The sequence below is a fragment of the Mustela nivalis genome (assembly GCF_964662115.1).
Source record: "Mustela nivalis genome assembly, chromosome: 7".
In the NCBI taxonomy this organism is placed as follows: domain Eukaryota; kingdom Metazoa; phylum Chordata; class Mammalia; order Carnivora; family Mustelidae; genus Mustela; species Mustela nivalis.
In genome coordinates this window covers 110914592-110932560 of record NC_139026.1, presented here as the reverse complement: position 1 = coordinate 110932560, position 17969 = coordinate 110914592, and the positions used below count along the sequence as shown (strand labels likewise).

General features: G+C 48.4%; 1 protein-coding gene and 1 long non-coding RNA gene across 6 annotated transcripts in view; both read left to right on the top strand.

Annotated features, from left to right (window-relative positions):
• The first annotated feature begins 1899 nt into the window (after nucleotides 1–1899).
• On the top strand, nucleotides 1900–6590 carry LOC309868363. Of its 4 annotated transcripts, XR_014313653.1 has the most exons (4): nucleotides 1929–1955; nucleotides 2417–2580; nucleotides 5597–5748; nucleotides 6365–6590. It is a non-coding gene; the product is annotated as an uncharacterized lncRNA (long non-coding RNA). The 4 variants fall into 4 exon arrangements; XR_014313652.1 differs by lacking the exon at nucleotides 2417–2580 and having other exon boundaries at nucleotides 1900–1955; XR_014313654.1 differs by lacking the exons at nucleotides 1929–1955; nucleotides 2417–2580 and adding an exon at nucleotides 1958–2016.
• A 419-nt stretch (nucleotides 6591–7009) lies between these two features.
• The window catches only part of BID (BH3 interacting domain death agonist), a 47158-nt gene continuing 36198 nt past the window's right edge, over nucleotides 7010–17969 (top strand). The window contains exons 1-2 of one of the 2 annotated variants that reach the window (XM_082738213.1): nucleotides 7081–7266; nucleotides 15682–15752. The gene's annotated coding sequence lies outside the window, so the exon portion shown is untranslated. Of the gene's footprint in view, nucleotides 7267–15681; nucleotides 15753–17969 lie in introns of both variants that reach the window. The other variant, XM_082738212.1, reaches the window with a different exon arrangement.

Here is a 17969-nt window from a genome sequence, read left to right as displayed (position 1 = left end):
GCATGGCCGCAACTCTCTCAGATCTGTTTCATGGTCCGTCTTGTTCTCTTTCCTCTCCTGTTTCCTTCTACAGGGCTCAGACCTGCCTCTGCTCAACCTTGCTTCTTCCTCTTATCCTCACAGACATGAACTCCCCAGAAAACCTTCTTGCTGCCCCATTTCAGTGTCTGCTCAGTAGAGGAGGCAGATTGATAATTCTATCCTGAGCAAGGATGCTCAAACTCATTGTTTCTCATGGACATGCAAAAACATGGTAACAATGAGGTATAATTTTATATCTATTAGATTGGCAAAGTTAGCAACCTAGATCATGCTAAGTGTTGGTGAGGATGGAGGGAAACAGCAGCAATGGGTCCTCCTGGTGGGAATGTAGAGAAGAGCAAACACTGGGGAGAATGACTGCTAGTACTTGGTCAATTTACCCGTACACCCACCCTATGACCAGTAACTCTGTTCCCAGGTAGTTGTCTCAGAGGGACCATATGTGAGGATGTTCACTGGAGTGTTATTCGTTATGACAGCAACTTGGGAGTTTTTATACATGGGGGAACAGATGGGCAAAATATGAGGGATGCCCCAGTGGAGTACTCCATGGCACTTGGAAGTAATACACATAGCAACACAGAGAATCCTGCAAATACAGTACTGAGTGAGGAACAAAATAAAATGAGAACTACCGTAATATGTACAGAATAACAGTATACTCTTTTTTATGAGACTTTATACAAATAGATGATAATATAATACATATATGCTAAAAGCTGCCTCTGAAAGGCAGGTGATAGAGATGGGAAAGGCAAAAAAAGAGAGAAGAAATAAATGAGAAACAACACAGGAGAGGGGACTGATGATGACCATGTGCTAAGAATGAGGCAGCATGATTCATCCCAGGCAGTGCATTGGAGGTTTTTCTTAAAAGAAGCATAAAAAATATCCTTTATAAATAAGTGTTTTTAAAAATTTAAATTCAATGTCATTAACACGTACTGTATTATTAGTGTCAGAGGTAGAATGTAGTGACTCATCAGTTGCATATGACATCCAGTGCTCCTTCCATCACGTGCCCTCCTTCCTGCCCATCACCCAGTTACCCTGTGCCCCACTCCCTTCCCTTCCAGCAGCCCTCCATTTGTTTTCTAGAGTTAAGAGTCTCTTATGGTTTGTCTCCCTCTCTGTCTTATTTTATTTTTCCTTCCCTTCCCCTATGCTCTTCTGTTTTCTTTCTTAAATTCCACACGTGAGTGAGAGCGTATGGTATTTGTCTTTCAAGCTTACATAGTTGGTATTTCATCATCTGGAGATCTGCTTTGTTTGTTTGTTTGTTTGTTTAAGTAATCTCTACACCCAAGGAGGGAACTTGGGGCTTGAACTCATGACCCCAAGATCAAGAGTCACTTGCTACTGAGCCAGTCAGTCCCTGCTGGAGATCAGGATTTTAGCATTAATCAGAGCTGGGGGGTAGTGGGGGCCAGGCGGGCCTGGGCTGGGGGAGGGGAAGGCAACAGGGCTTTCCAAGTTGTGCCATAGGGAGAGTAGTTTGTCTCCCTTACTGATTCCACATGAGATGGAGCAGATGTTATTTGGTTCATCTTCCCCAAAGCAATTGTCAGTCCCAAGTTGGCTTCACACAACAAATACCTCAAGCATCAGGATGTCAGATAACCAATAACCTCTATTTTCCAAACTCAGCTTTGAGCATGAAAGAGTGTGAAGCGGGCTCTAAAAGGAGCTGTCACCGAGGCCCTCCCTCCCAGGGTTGTGGCGGCACACAGGCTCCTGCGGGTGTCTGAAGTTGGAGGGGTCCAGGCCTGTGTTTTTCTGTGAGTCTGGACCTAGACATATGACTTGGGCCAGGGCCAGAGTCTGGGAAGGTCAGGTCACAGCAGGAGTTCAGGGCCCAACAGTGCTCTGCCCTAGGCGGCTATTACCTCAGCGTGTCAGAAACAGCTTGTGAGGTGGGTATGAAGGGAACCGGGCCTGAGAAGGAGGGAAAGAGTTGGATTTTTCTAAAAAAGGGTAAGCTTTGCCCTTGACCTTAGAGCAGGATAATGATGTAGTTTTGAATGTAGGGGTAAGGAAAAATGGAGGTTTTCAAAAGAACTTTCATGCTAAAGAGGATATGAAGGATAGAAGATACCAGAGGCCTTGTTTTTCTCTCTAGTGAGGCATTGACATTAAGATGGTTGGCGGCTTCCTGGAGGAACTTTATACTCTGCCTGCCTCAAGTATTTGTCAGGGGACTGTGGGTTATAAGGACATTTAATTTGATCTACATTCAATTCTGGAAGTTAGGTTATTGATAAGAATGCTTTTTCCTTGTAAATAACTAAGACATTTATAAACTGAGGGAGACTTTGTCCTGCAGGACTGTGATCTCTATTAGTTAACCATTTGTTTGCCCTTCCCTTCGCTTTAGGGCAGCCAGAGGTGCCTGAGGAATCACACCTGTCCCACCTGCCTGTGGGGGTGGGGGAGGGTTGCAGGGTGTCAGCTTGGGCTTTGTCCTTAGCTTGCCTTCTGTTCCTTCATCAGTAAGACAGGTTTAAGACCTTCCCAGGACCAGAAGAGGAAGATCACCCGGTAAGGAGCACAGGCAGTGAAAGGGAAAGAAACCCAGCTCTTTCTGACTGGTACAAGTGACTCATAGCTGGAAGTGGGTGTATGAGTTCACTGGGGCTGCCATAACAAGGCTCTGCAGACCTGGGGGCTTAACAGAAACCAGCTTTCTCCCAATTCTGGAGGCCGGAAGTCTAAGATCAAGGTATTGGCTGGGTTGGTTCTTCTGAGCCCTCTCTCCTTGGTTTGTAGACAGCTGCCGTCTCTCTGTGTCTCCATATGGTACCCCCTCTGTGGGCGTCCATGTCCTAATTTCTTCCCATAAGGATATCAGTCATATTGGATTAGGGCCTATACCACTGGCCTTGTTTAACCCTAACTACCTTTTTAAAGAGCTTGTCTCCAAAAACACTCATACTATGAGGGACTAGGAGATTAGAGCTTCAACATGGGAATTTGAGGATACAATTAGCCCATAACAATGGGTTTCAGAAATAACCATTTCAAACAGCATTCCTTCAAGACATCTTTGAAAATGTCATCCTCTTTCTGTGCAATAAAGGGAACTTAGGAAGGGGGTTGGGGGTTCATAGAAGGAACGGCCCAGCAGCCGGAAGCAACAGTGAGAAACCTCAGGGAAAACGAAACTGAAGTCAGACTGCTTAGCTTCCTACACGCTTTCAGTCAAAACCTCACTGGGTTTTGTTTGTTTTAAGTTTTATTTATTTATTTGAGAGCGAAGGAGAGAGCACAAGCAGGGGGAGGGGCAAAGAGAGGGAAGGAAAGGCAAAAACAGGGGGAGCATCATTCTCTCTTGTTTATTTGTGAATTTACAGTTTCATTTTTAATTAAGGTATCATTTTTTGTATGGTGAAATTCACCTGTTAGTGTGGAATTCTATGAATTTTGACAAAAGTATACAGTCGTGTAACAACCACCACAATGAGGACATAGAAATAGTCCATCATTCCTGTCTTCCCTTAGAGTCCCTCCCCTTCCAGTGTCTGGCAGCCACTGCTGTTTTCTGACCCTATAGACTTATCTTTGTGAGAAGCATCATATTCTCTTAATTACTAAACAATGCTGACAGACTTTATTTTTTTTAAAAAGACTTTATTTATTTATTTGACAGAGAGAGACACAGCGAGAGAGGGAACACAAGCAGGGGGAGTGGGAGAGGATGAAGCAGGCTTCCTGCCGAGAAGGGGGGCTCGATCCCAGGAACTTGGGATCATAACCAGAACCGAAGGCAGACATCGAACAACTGAGCCACCCAGGTGCCCCAATGATGACAGATTTTAAAGCCCAAAACATAACAGAAGCAGCAAATTAGAACTGGGGGATTGAAATAGAAGCAAGCCTGATTGCAAGAAGCTAAAAAGGAGACACAAAGAATTTGGGGGCCAATTGGCATAGATTCCCCTGCAGGACAAAGTCAGTGACCCCCACAGTGTTTAGGGTAAGACCCCCAACACCTCACCCAGCCTGCTCCCAAGTCTCCCTGCTGTCACCCTGTCCCTGCCGTGCACCAGCTACGTGGGGCTCCTTCCCACGGTGGCACACCTGCTGTAGATGCTTCCCATGTGCGCAGTGCTGTGCCTTCTTCTGTCACATCTGCTCCCCTTTTTTTGACACTCAGGCATCAGAGGACCTAGCTCATGAGCCACCCATCACTCACCTGCCCTCGTCCTGTATAGTCTTCTGCACAACACCTAACACCACCTGAGATTTATCTTGTCAACATAGTTATTCCATTGTTGAGGACCCATGAGTACCAAGCACTGTTTTAGGGACCAAGACAAGAGCATGAATAAAACAAGTCTCTGTCCTCCTTGTGGAGATTATTTCCCAGTGAGGGGAGACAGTCCAACACAAACAAAGAATTATAGAATATTTCAGGTCGTGATAGGCGTTGTGGAGGAAAGGAAGCCAGGTCCAGGGAAAACACAGAGGCCATTGGGGCTGAGGCAGAATAATAAGGGGACAGTGGTAGGATTTGAGCTTAAAGAGGGTGCAGGTCATATAGGACTTTGTAGGCTATTGAAAAGGCTTTGGGAAACCATCAAGGACTTTAAAGAGCAGAGGGACACCATCTGACCTTTTATAAGAGGAGGATGAATATAGGGAGCCCCTATTAGGAGGCTATTGCAATAATAGGGGGAGAGGGTGGCACGGACCAGGGGGCTTGTGGTGCAGGGGTGAGCCACAGGGGTTCGTGGAGCTGCGGGGATGTTCACAGGCTGCTGGTGGAAGTGCAACATGGTACATCCACTTCGAAAAACTGGCTGTTGGTAGTAAAGTTGAAGAGTCCTCACCCTGTGACCCAGCAGTGCCGCCCCTGAGTATTATACTCAAGAGAAGTGAAAACATATGTACACAAAAAGATTTGAAGAAGAATGTTCATAGTGATGAGGGAGCAGGAGGCTGGCTGAGGACAAAGAACTTCATCAATAGCAGCACTGCTATGGCCACCATATTTGGGGATGCATGGATCAGTGAGGAGACATCTTCTGGAGAGGGAACACAGGAGTGCTGCCCAGAGCCAGAGTGGGGGTCTCACAGCATATGCTTGGGAAGGTGACTGGGGGCATGGAAAAAATGAAATCATGTTTAGAGTCTGTTGAGGGAAACAGAGAAATGTGTCATCCATTATTCAAAAATAATGTCATCCATTATTTTAGAAGTGCTGAGCAATCAAGAGTGTTGAGTAGTGTTGAGATGGGAAGGATTACTAGTTATTTGCATCTGTTAGAAGTTAAACAACTCTAGGAGTTGTTTGAGTACCTCAAGAAGACATTTGAGCCTGGGAACTGTTCCTTGGGGAGCATTAGCTAGCCTGGTTGGTCCATATACAGTACCAGAAACACATTTACAGCCCTAGAAATGTATTGGTGCCAGATGTGACTTATAGCTTGGGTTGCCCTGCCTCTGCTGCCTTAATGAAGAGTGTCTGTCCTGGGCGCAGCACACAGCCTTTGCCCCTTCTGACCCCAGAAGGCACTGTATCTACCACCTCATGTCTTTTGTACTCTGATCTCAGGCATCCTGTGCCCTCTTCAAAGAGGTCATCGTGGGAGGAAATATATTTATTGGAGTGAACCCGTTCTTGCTCAAAATTTCTCGATTGTCTACTTTGACACCTCCTCACAGTCTGGTTAAGCTGCACACAAAACCCAGAAATTTCATTTACAGGTAGGTGCAAGTTAAGGTTGGACATTCTTGAAGTAGGAATTGGTATGTTTCATCCTTACTTTGAAGAATTGTGAAATTAACCTATCTTGCTTTGGCTGCCAGAAACCTCCCAGACAACCCCTTTGCAAAATATTTGCTGTTTATACTCTAATCACTTGGAGATGCAGCTCTGATAAAGAAATAAACTTGAAATACAGATACTGTTGCTTAAATTTAACAAACCATCCCATGATGTGATTTTCATTAAATCGTTTTTAGTCATTGTAAAATTAATGCCGCCTTCCTTCTAGAAAAATTGGAAAATACAAAAAAATGAAAAGTAAAACAAAACCAAAAACAAACCCGGGGTGCCTGGGTGGCTCAGTGGGTTAAGCCGCTGCCTTCGGCTCAGGTCATGATCTCAGGGTCCTAGGATCGAGTCCCGCATTGGACTCTCTGCTCAGCAGGGAGCCTGCTTCGCTCTCTTTCTCTCTCTGCCTACTTGTGATCTCTGTCTGTCAAATAAACAAAAAAACAAACCCAAAACCATTGTGATTTTTATTATTTTAATGTAAGCTTGTGATGATTTTTGGTTGTATTTACTTCTAATCTTTTCCTTCTTTAAAATTGTTTCTAGGGACACGTGGGTGGCTCAATCGGTTAAGCACCTGGCTTCAGTTCTGGTCGTTATCCCAGGGTCCTGGGTTTGAGCTCCATATGGGGCTCCCTCCCGGCTCAGCTGAGAACCTGCTTCTTCCTCTCCCCTCCCCCTCCCCGTGCTTTTCTTTTTCTCTCACATGCTCTCTCTCTCTCTCTCTCTCTCAAATAATTAAATCTTAAAAAATAAAATTCAATTTATACTACTCTGTTCGGGTGTAGCAACTTCCATGGTCCTATTTGTTTTCTCTTGATTTCCATAAAGTTGTTTTCCTGATTGTTTCTCTTTTGTTGGAGTCACGTGTTTCTCCTCTGGCTGTGCAGTTGCGGGGCTCTCTGGGCACATGCACTGGCGAATGGCTTCGGAAGATTATTCCTGGGAATCACCACCCCAGGTTGTTCCAAGAACAGCTCGTGAGGATTCTGAAAGCCCTTCCAAGCAAGGAACATTTTGAACAATTCCCTGCGTCGCGGGAATGCGCGACCAACCTCCCCAGATGGCCACCTTGATAGGGACCACGGTTCGTGGGTGGAAGTCCGCTGTATCCTCCGCTGCTCCGGCAGGTGGGGGTGGGGGTGTCGCGGCCGCTAGGCTGCTTTTGGGGGCGGGGCCCATCCCCAGGAGCAGCCTGCTGTGCTGAGCCGGGAGTTTCCCGGTAGGCGCCGGCGACTGACGGGCCGGGGGCGGGGCCGGCCCCGGCGGGCGGGAAATAAAGGAAGTACGAGCGCGGCGGCTGCGTACTTCGCGCGCCTCGGGGACTTTGCCTCCAGTCCGCCTAGCCCGGCTCTCGGTTCCCGGCTGCCAGCTCCCGGCGCCCGGCTCCCGGCGCCCAGCGCCCCTCGCTGCCGGTCTCTCGGCTTGCTGCCTCGGCCGCTGGGTCGGTGAGTAGCCCCCAGCTGCCCGCGCGGCCGTCTGCGCTGAGCTGCAAGTTCAGGAGCCCCTGTCTGCCCGGCGCGGGGCTGGCTCAGCGCTCGCTGCCGGCCCCACCGTCCCAAACACAGCCCCGGACCGCCTATTCCTGTGGGGCCGGACGGCGGGCGGGGAGGCGCCGCTGCCAGGTGCCACCCGGCCCGGAGCGCCCCGTGGGCCCCCAAGGCCGGCAGCCCGCGACCCCACGCTTGGAGCCTGCCGTCCCTCGGTTCCCGGCGTCGAGACAGCCTTTCACCCTGCCCCCCCGTCCGCCTGGACCCCTCCTTCGGTCCGCGCGGCCCACACACCGCCGGAAGGGCTCCCCCCTCGGAGGAAGGACACTTGGGGACCCCGGGGAGCGGGAGCTGGCCGGCGCAGGGCTCCCGGATTCTCTTGGGTAGGCTAGAGAAGGCTTTATCGTCCCCTCTCTGAGCGAGTCTTCGGGTTTGGCCGGCGGCTTGTGGGGCCTCGGCCGGGGTGCGGTGGAGGGGCTGGTGGGTGAGGACTGAAGACATCCCCCGCCCCCGGGTGGGTGGGCGGTTTGCAGTGCGATTTGCGGCTGCCAGGTCCAACCTCTGAGATGAGAAACCCGACGGGAACGATCGGGTTCAGGTCCCACATCTGTTTGTTCAGCACCAGATCCGGAACCTAAATCCAGACGCAGACCTTGGGCTCTGGTCTCGGGCACTTTTCTCTGTTTTACCCCTGCCTCAGTGTGGCCAAAGAGCCTGTCTTAGAACTGTTAGAAATTACATGCATGTACTGGCTGGTGGTAGAAGTTTGTTTGTTGAATGACTTTGTAACCCCAGGGGACCCTGGGAGAGCCCTAAAGCCCTCAGCTACCAAGTGGCTGGTCTGGCAGGGGTTTTTCTGGGGTCGAGGAGGGACAGTGGTGGTGACAGTGAGGATGAGTTTGAGGAACACAGGTAAGGCGCCTTTTGGGATTGGATTGGTCTGGAAAGGATTGAGGAGCAGGATGGGAAACCCAGCACAGAGTGCACCCAACTTCTCAGGCGACTGCCTAATTCCACTGCCAAGCCTGCCTGCCCTTCCTGCAAATCTTATCTGGCTGCCAAAGTCTCACTTGGCATCTCAGCTGGTCTCTTTCTATAGAAGGGAGCTGGGGGAAGGTGCTGAAGGATGTGGTTTGTCCACATTCCATCTCCACCCATCTGGGGCAAGTGGCAGGCTCTGAGTTGGGGAAGGCTGTCCTAGGACTTAGTCTGTGCCATCTTTTTTTTTTTTTTTTAAGATTTTATTTATTTATTTGACAGAGAGCTCGTGACTGCATGTGTGCAAGCACAACCAGGGGGAGCGACAGAGGGAGAAGGAGAAGCGGGCTCCCCACAAAGCAGGGAGCCTAATGTGGGGCTCAGTGATGTGGGGCTCAATCCCATGACCTGAACAGACACTCAAAGGACTGAGCCACTTAGGCACCCCTGGTCTGTGCCATCTTGACCCAGACCTTGAACCTGAGAGAACCCTGAGAGGCCACTAGAAGTCTTCAGTGACTGTTCCTGGTTTTGGAGCTAGAAGGAAAGTAGGAGGGGGACTTCTGGTTTTAAAAGTTTAGGTGGGGGACGCATGGGTGGCTCAGTTGGTTAAGCTGCTGCCTTCGGCTCGAGTCATGATCCCAGAGTCCTGGGATCGAGTCCCACATCCGGCTCCTTGCTCAGCTGGGAGCCTGCTTCTCCCTCCCCCTCTGCCTGCTGCTCCCCCTGCTAGTGCTTTCTCTGTGTGTCAAATAAATAAATTTAAAAAATTGTAAAAAAAAAAAAGAGTTTAGGTGGACAGAGCTCTAGGAAGGCCTTGTTGGGAAGGGGGTAGGGTATGCTGCAGGGCATTGTGTGTGTTCTGTCCCTCCCGCCCAGCGAGAGAAGAGGTGCAGGGTCGGCACCCTCAGGAGGCCTGGTGGAGGACTTCACAGGTGGGGTTTAAAGGAAGCCTTCTCACGGGCTTCCTTGAGCACTGAGGTGCCCAGTGCCCATGCTGTGCTGGGCATGGGGGCGGTGTGGTTCGTGAGGGACAAGGTGCTGTCTCATGGGAATGGAGACATAAACTGGCTACTGTCCTACATCAGGATGCAGGCTTTGGTATATTTGTTGCAAAGAGCTTTGGTAACATGGAGTGGGTTGCTGTTAGCTTTGTCTGAAGAGGTTGGGCCATCTGAAGGGGACTCTGAAGAATAAATAGGATCTTGCTAGTTGAATAAGGTGGGAAAGTGCACTCAGGGCAGTGCAGGAATGCTGGGGTAGAGGTGCCTAGGTGGGAAGGGGCATTGCATGCCCTCCTCTGAGGCCTTGTGCAGGGAAGCTCACAGCCTTAGCCAACCTGGGGAGACTCATTGGAGGAACTGCCGGTTTTACTCATTGCAAATGAGAACGGCCTGTCAGGAGTGCTGAGGCTATATGGAGGAGCAAGTCGTTGGATGATGGAGCTTTCCAGGGCAGGAGTGTTGGCCTGTAGAAGGTCAGTGAATGACAGTTGGGCTGTTCTCTTCTTCTCTAGTGTAAGGGACTGTGATAGGATGTTGCCATCATGATCAAGGACTGTGTGTTCCTTGGTGGGTAGTACCCAGCATGCTGGCTCTGGATTCTCAGCTCCTGAGAAGACTCACTCTAGAGCTGTGGCTATTGGAAGTCCTTTCTGTGCTTGTACCTCTGCTGACCATTTGTCAGTCTGGGGTTTTGGAGGGCAGTGCTGCTCTGGATGCCCCCTGAGGCTAGCTACCCACCCTACTGGGACTCCTATGCATAGGATCCCATTAGCAGTACCTTGGCTGCCACACCTGGCTGGTCACCCCTAGGTTATCCATGTTCTTGCCCAAAGCCACTGAGGGGTCTGAAAAAGACAGCTAATTGAGGATGGTGATAACATATAGATAGAGCTCACTGTGGGCCTGATACACACATGAATAACTTCAGGTGTATTAGTTAGCTCATTTGGACATCACAGTAATCAGAAGCAAGAGTATCATCCTTACTCTTCATTTGGGGAAACTGAGGCATGAAGTGATTAAGTAACTCGCCCAGGGTCACAGCCGAGGAAGTCAGACCCCAGAGTCCCAGCTCCAAGTGTTACATTGCACTGCCTGGATTTTCACTAGCCCATTTTCCAAATTCAGCCCATCCATCTCTGCCCCTCTACACTGGTTAGACGTGAAGGGGCAAGGAGCAGAGAGAATGGCTGTGGCCTTTCTGTCGACTTCCCTCCCCTGCAGGCAGCTAGTGATGTGTGTGGGACAGGATGAAGCTTCAGGGAGCAGGGCCATGGACCTGCCGGGTGGGATTTAGGCCCACAGGTTCCCCAGCCTCCCAACACTGTGGCCCAGTCCTTTCCTCGCCTTCCCTCGCTCTTCTCTTCCTGCCTGCAGAGGTCAAAATGGGAGAGTTTCAGATGAAAGGTTGACTCCATGATCCGGATGAACCATAAAGCAACCATGGAATGGAAATTGTAGTTGGCTTTTTGTGTCCAGAGTCCTAGAAGCCACCAATTTAGAAAATGAGGAAGTGGTTTGTTTTAAACTAACCTCTCCTCTTGGTAATCCTATCTGTTGGTGTTGGATGTTGGAGACAGGTGCTAGGTGGTGGAGTTTTTGAGCCCCTCTGAGTCATAGACCAGGTTTAAAAGGGGGTGGTTGCGTTCAGACACCCAGAGTGGTGGGACTGAAACTGCCCTGTGGGGCCTGGTAGACTGCCCTTGTGGAAGGATGTGGGGCTGCCACCATGTGAAGAGAGGCATGCCTCCTGGGTCCAGGGTGTCAGGATCACCATGGAGATCCTGGCAAGGCTTCGAGCCTGAGCTTCTGCCTGGTCTGAACGGGCTCCCAAGTCCGTGCTTAATAAGCTCCCGCCAAGCGGCTGGCTGTGAAGACCAGCAGGGCGGGTCAGCAGTTGCCTTATATGCTCCTGTGCTTAACAAAGTGCCTTTCTTCAGATTTAGGAAAGTGAGTACTGTGTTCTGGTCTGGTACGGGCCAGTCTTTGGAATGTGAATGTAGCCTAGTGTGGTGGGTGGGGGGGTCTGAGCTTTTATCTGAGGCCAGCAATGGTGATGCTGTTTTTCTGTCAGTGGGCATCTGTGTGTCTGTAGTTGGTTTCCTTTGCGTAACTATTTCAATTCTCACCGGAATTCTGGGAAATGCTGCAGTCGTGAAACATCAGTGATGGGGTGTTTCTCACGTATATGCTCATATTTAGACAAATGTTCAGGTGGTCATGGCCCTGGGTCTAGGGCTGGGCCATGTCCCAGGAGCTTGGGCTTGGATCTCCACACCCTCATGAACAGCACCCCCCCAAACACACACCCACTCCCCCACCAAGCTAGAGTGAAGGGTAAGAATGTCACTAGGCTCGGAGTGCGCTTTTTACAAAAGGGAAAGTGAGGTCACATGGCAGGTTGAAAGCCAGCTGTGACCCGGGTCATGCACAGAGGTCACTAGAGAGGATCCCTCTGTGGTCTGGGAATGCATGAGCCTCTTAAATGCTGCCGGGTCCTAGGGACTTAGGGAGTTTGGGACTTTTCTGGGCTTTTCATCTGTCTTTCCAGGGAGAGCCAGCTGAAGTCTGGGGGACTAGTGTTCAATTAGGGCTTGGGAGATATGACAGGAATAAGGGAGCAGAGGAAGAGGTAATAGATGGGGGGTGGGTGGGGGAGAGGGCCTGAGTCAGGAAGGCCTGTGCAACATGGTGTGGGTATCCCACTTGGGTGGAGTAAGTGCTGGAGAGTGACACGGAGCTCAGTAACTCTGGTCCTGTGAGCGGTAAACCAGGCCTGAGGTCACAGGCATATGTGTGCCTCAGTTTGGGAGAAGGCCAGCTGGGTAAATGAGTCACAGCACCAGCAGCCCCTCTCAGCACTAGGGGGGGTGTTATTTATAATGGGTCACCATCTGGGAAGTCCGATCCTGATGGGAAGAGCTGGGAGGGGCTTCTGCAAGGCAGCTCCTTGGAGATAGAAAGGAGGAAGCCACCTCTGGGGAATCGTTAGCTGTGGGTGCTGACTTCTGGTGAGGGTGGGCACTGTGTTTGGAACTGCCTCTTCACAACCTTCTGGGCCCAGCCTCCTCTGTATGTATGGTAGTGGGGGTGGGGAGGGAGCAGAAGACCAAGGTGAGGCTCAGCACCCCCCAGGGACCATGTAATCAATGCAGGCCCTGCTATTATAGAGGAGGGGTAAAGGACCCTTGACTGGAACCTCTTCCAAACTTTCCAGCAGGTGTCCCCCCCCCCCCCCGCCCCGTGTCCTGGAGAGAGGGTAGGGTTAGGGTTGTGAGGCCATTGGGTTGGTGGGCTGGGAGGCCCCTGGGTCTGGATGACAGCAGGCCTTGAGGAGAATGCCTCTCTAGCCCATCATACTTTCGTTGTCCCCCAAATTCCCCACCGTTAGACCAGCTGGCCCCCAGGTGTCCATCGCTTCTCAAAAAGCCCAGTTTCTCCCTGGGTATCTCCTAGGAATCTTGGTAACATCCAACCTCCCAGACTCTTTCCTGGCTGCCTGGGAAGCTGAGTCCAGAGCCATTGCTGGTCATGACATCTCATTGGGGTAGTGCTTATCTGTGTGTAAAATGATTGTATTGACTATTTTCACGCCCTGCACCATTCCAAATACAGGATATCATCCCTTTGCCTAGATGAGGAAACAGAACCTGCTAGAACTTGGGAGGTGGGAGGGTTGTTGTGAGTCCCTGCTGCACATACTTGCTGGCCCATAGTCCCTTCCTGCTCTGTTCAGCTGCCCCGCCTGCCAGCTCTGGCTGTGAAGGGCTGCATGATTTGGGGTCTGACATGGCCTTGGTAACATCCCTTTTCTTCCCCAAGACTAAGCTCTCATAAGAAGGCAGTTAGGAGTGTAGAGGGGACAGGTATATGACAAAGGCTGAGCTAAACATTTTAGAATAGCTTCTAGGATGCCTGTCTTGCCCCACCGAGTGTGCACAGATCTTTCAGAAGCCCGGGCCTAGGCAGAGGAAGGCAAGCTCCTACAGGAGACAGTAGGATGGAGGCTTTTAGCAGGATGGTGGACTTTTGCAGACCTGGGTAGAGCAGTGGACCTGTGTGAGGAGATGGCCTCAGGTACCTGGGAAAGAGGCTGCTTCCTTTTTAGAACATCCTTCCTCAGGCTGCCTTTTTTGTTTTTCTTTTAACCACTTTATTGAGATATTTCACATACTATCATAGTCACCTATTTATTTATTTATTTATTTATTTTTAAAGATTTTACTTATTTATTTGACACAGAGAGAGATCACAAGTAGGCAGAGAGGCAGATGGGGAAAGAGGAGGAAGCAGGCTCCCTGTTGAGCAGAGAGCCTGATGCGGAGCTCGATCCCAGGACTCTGGGATCATGACCTGAGCCGAAGGCAGAGGCTTTAACCCACTGAGCCACTCAGGCACCCCCATAGTCACCCATTTAAAGTAGTTTTTATTATATTCACAGAGTTGTTTTAACCATCCCCACGATCTAATTTTATTTTATTTTTTAAAGATTGTATTTATATCACAGCCGAGATCACAAGTCAGACAGAGATCACAAGTAGGCATAGAGGCAGGCATAGAGGGGGAAGCCGGCTCCCTGCCGAGCAGAGAGCCCGATGTGGGGCTCGATTCCAGGACCCCGGGATCATGACCTGAGCCGAAGGCAGAGGCCTTAACCACCGAGCCACTCAGGTGCCCCCACAATCTAATTTTAGAACATTTAAAGAGCCCCAAAAGAAGCTCCCTACACATTATTAATCCCACCCAAATCCCACTGTCTCCGATGCTCTTGGTACCTAATTCACTCTCTGGCTATATGGATCTGTGCATTCTGAGAGGTTCCCATAAATGGGATCATACAAAATGTGGCCTTTTGTGCCCGTCTCTTTCACTTTGCATGTTTTCACAGTCCATGCATGTTTTAACATGAATCAGACCTTCACTCCTTTTCACAGTCAGATAATATTCCACTGTCTTACAAGTACCATGTTTTGTTTATGGAGTCATGGATCATTTGGGTTATTTCTACTTTCTAACAATTATGGATAATGCTGCTATGAACATTTATGTACAAGTTTGTCTGTGGGCTTATGTTTTCATTTCTCTTAGGTATATGCCTAGGAGTGGAATTGCTTGGTAACTGTGTTTTAATTGTTTGAGGAGCTGCCAAACTTTCTGAGAGAAGCTGCCTCATTTTACATTCCCACCAGCAATGCATGAGGCTTCCAGTTTCTCTCCACATTTTTGTTACCACTTGCTTTTATCCCTCTTTTGGTCTAGCCATTCTAGTGGGTTCACTGTGGGTTTTTTTTTTTTTAAGATTTTTATTTATTTATTTGACAGACAGAGACCACAAGTAGGCAGAGAGGCAGGCAACGAGAGAGAAGGAAGCAGGCTCCCTGCCGAGCAGAGAGTCTGATGCGGGGCCGTATCCCAGGAACCTGGGATGGTGACCCAAGCCAAAGACAGAGGCTCTAACCTACTGAGCCACCCAGTCGCCCCTCATTGTGGTTTTGATTAGTATTTTTGTAATGGCTAATCATGTTGAGCATTTTTTCATGAGCTCATTGGCCATTTGTGTATTTTCTCTGGATCCTATTCAAATCTTTTGCCTAATTTTTAATCAGATTGTCTTTTCATTATTTTAAGAGTTCTTTATTGTCAGATTAATCATTTGCAAATATTTTCCCCTACTCCATGGGCTGTCTTTCTTGATGGTATCTTTTTAAGCACAAGAGTTCATTTTCTTTTCCTTTTTTTTTTTAAAGATTTTATTTTTAAGTAGTCTCTACACCTAACATGGGGCTTGGACATATAACTCCGAGGTCAAGGGTCAAGAGTTGCATGCTCTACCGACTGAGCCAACCAGTTCCTAAGAGTTAATTTTCAAGAAGTCCAGTTTATCTGTTTTTTTCTTGTTTTACTTATTTATTTATTTATTTTTTTTTGGTGTCATGTCTTAGAAATCATTGCCTGACTCAAGGTCATGAAGTTTTATTCCTGTATTCTAAGAATTTTATAGTTTAACTCATGCATTATTTCCATGATCTATTTTGAGTTAGTTTTTGTATATGACGTGAGGGTAGGGGCTTGTGGATACTCAGTTGGCCTAGCACCGTTTGTTGAAAAGACAACTTTTTACCCTGGACTTGCCCCCTTTGTCAACTGTCAATTAACCACAGGTCCAAACTGACATTGCTGTTCCACTAATCTTATGTTTATCCTTTGCAAACTGACATTGCTGTTCCACTAATCTTATGTTTATCCTTTGCAAACATTTTGTATGATCCCATCCTACGACACTGTCTTGATTACTCTAGCTTAGAAAGTTTTGAAATTGGGAAGTAACAATTTGAAATTGTTCTTCAAGATTGCCTGTTCTGTGCCCCTTATATTTCCATATGTATTATAGGAGCCATCTGTAACTTTCTGCAAAAAAATCCAGCTGGGAGTCAGAGAGGAATCTATAGGTGAATTGGGGGGGTGGGTATTGCCATCTTAACCTTAATAATTCTCCCAATCTGTAAGCATTGTGTGAATTTTCATTTATTTAGCTCTTTACTTTCTTTCAACAGTATTTGTAGTTTTCAGCGTACAGATCTTATGCTACTTTTGTTAACTATTCCTAAGTGTTCTCTTTTTCTTGATGCTGTTATAAAGGTAATTGTTTTCTTAATTTCATTGTTGGATTCTTTTTTTTTTTTTTTAAAGATTTTATTTATTTATTTGAGAGAGAGACAGGGGGAGAGAGCGTGAGTGAGGAGAAGGGCAGAGAGAGAAGCAGACTCCCCGTGGAGCTGGGAGCCCAATGCGGGACTTGATCCCGGGACTCCGATATCATGACCTGAGCCGAAGGCAGTTGTCCAACCAACTGAGCCACCCAGGCGTCCCTCATTGTTGGATTCTTGATTGCTAATCTGTAGAAGTGCAATTGATCTTGCAATACTTCTGTCCTGCAGCCTTGCTGAACTCACTTATTAGTTCCAGTAGTTTTTTTTTTTTTTTTAAGATTTTATTTATTTATTTGTCAGAGAGAGAGAGTACACACAAGCAGGCAGAGTGGCAGGCAGAAGCAGCAAGAGAAGCAGGCTCCCTGCCGAGCAAGGAGCCCGATGTGGGACTCGATCCCAGGACCCTGGGATCATGACCTGAACCAAAGGCAGCAGCTTAACCAACTGAGCCACCCAGGCGTCCCCCAGTAGGTTTTTTTGGTTTTGTTTTTGTTTTAATGGATGTTGGCTCAGTGTGTTTTAAAGCTTTTTGTTGATTTTGGTGTGACAGGGTTGAAAATCATTGGGTTAGATCAGTGGTCCCCATGCCTTTGGATTGGAGAGGTTGAGAAACAGAATCAGAGCACTTGAATTTCTAAGGAATTTTCCTCTGTGCCTGTGGAAAGAATGAGGGGCTGGGAGCTTAGACTCAACCTAAGCACAGAGGCAGAGGAACCAGTCTTCTCCACTCCAGCTTCCTCCATTCCTGGTAAGCTCATTTGGGCTGGGTGAGTGAAAGTGTGCATTTTACAGAAATGTGTCCTTGGTGTAAGTGGTAACACCCTCCCTGCTGTGAGTTGTCAGAAAGAGGCAGTGTGAAAACTGGTGAGAGTTAAAACCCAAAGGAAGAAGTCAGTGGCTTGGGACGCCTGGGTGGCTCAGTTGGTTGAGCAGCTGCCTTCGGCTCAGGTCATGATCCCAGCGTCCTGGGATCGAGTCCCGCATCGGGCTCCTTGCTTGGCAGGGGGCCTGCTTCTCCCTCTGCCTCTGCCTGCCATTCTGTCTGCCTGTGCTCGCTCTCTCTCCCTCTCTCTGACAAATAAATAAAATCTTAAAAAAAAAAAAAGTCAGTGGCTTAGGGAAGCTGGTGAGGTCCTGTTGGGGACTGTGGAAAGGAGGAAGTCTGGGTGGCTAGAGCCACCCAGGGTTGTCAGGACTGTCTTTCTGGCTCTGCCTTGATCCTATCCACCCCAGCAAACTGAACTTCACCCCGCTGGAGGGGAAGGACGTTTTCCTTACAGCTCTAGACTTGGTTTTATTTTCATAAAATTGGATGTGAGAACTGGCAGACACCTTAGAAATCCACATTGTCTAGAAACTGTTTGTATCCTCTTACTAGTCCCTTCATTAATTAGAAAGCTAGGGGCACCTGGGTGGCTCAGTTGTTAAGTGTCTGCCTTCAGCTCAGGTCATGATCCCACTGGGATCGAACCCTGTGTCTGGCTCCCTGCTCAGTGGGAAGCCTGCTTCTCCCTCTCCCTGGCTTGTGTTTACTTTCTCACTGTCTCCCTCTCTGTCAAATAAATAAATAAAATCTTAAAAAAAAAAATTAGCTAAATAAAATCTTGGTTATGTGTCCATGCTACCATTTTATATTTGTATGAAAGTCATGGTTTCACTTCTTTTTCTTTTAATTACATATTAGTGGTTTGGGATGTCATCCACTGAAAAGCATGCCCAGTGGATTCACATGGTCTATTCTTAACTACCAGAGGCACTAGCTAAGAACTTGTTTCTTGACTTTGCCAACTGTGTGTGTGTCTCTCTTACTCTCTCTCTCCCCTGACTTTATGTTTTGTTTTGATTTTTGGTTTGCACATGCAGATCAATTATTCCCATCACTGACAGGTGGCATCAGCGATCAAAAATTTGGCTTTGTGGTCTCACCATGTGCTGATCTTTACGGACAGATGGGTTCTCTGTTGAATGA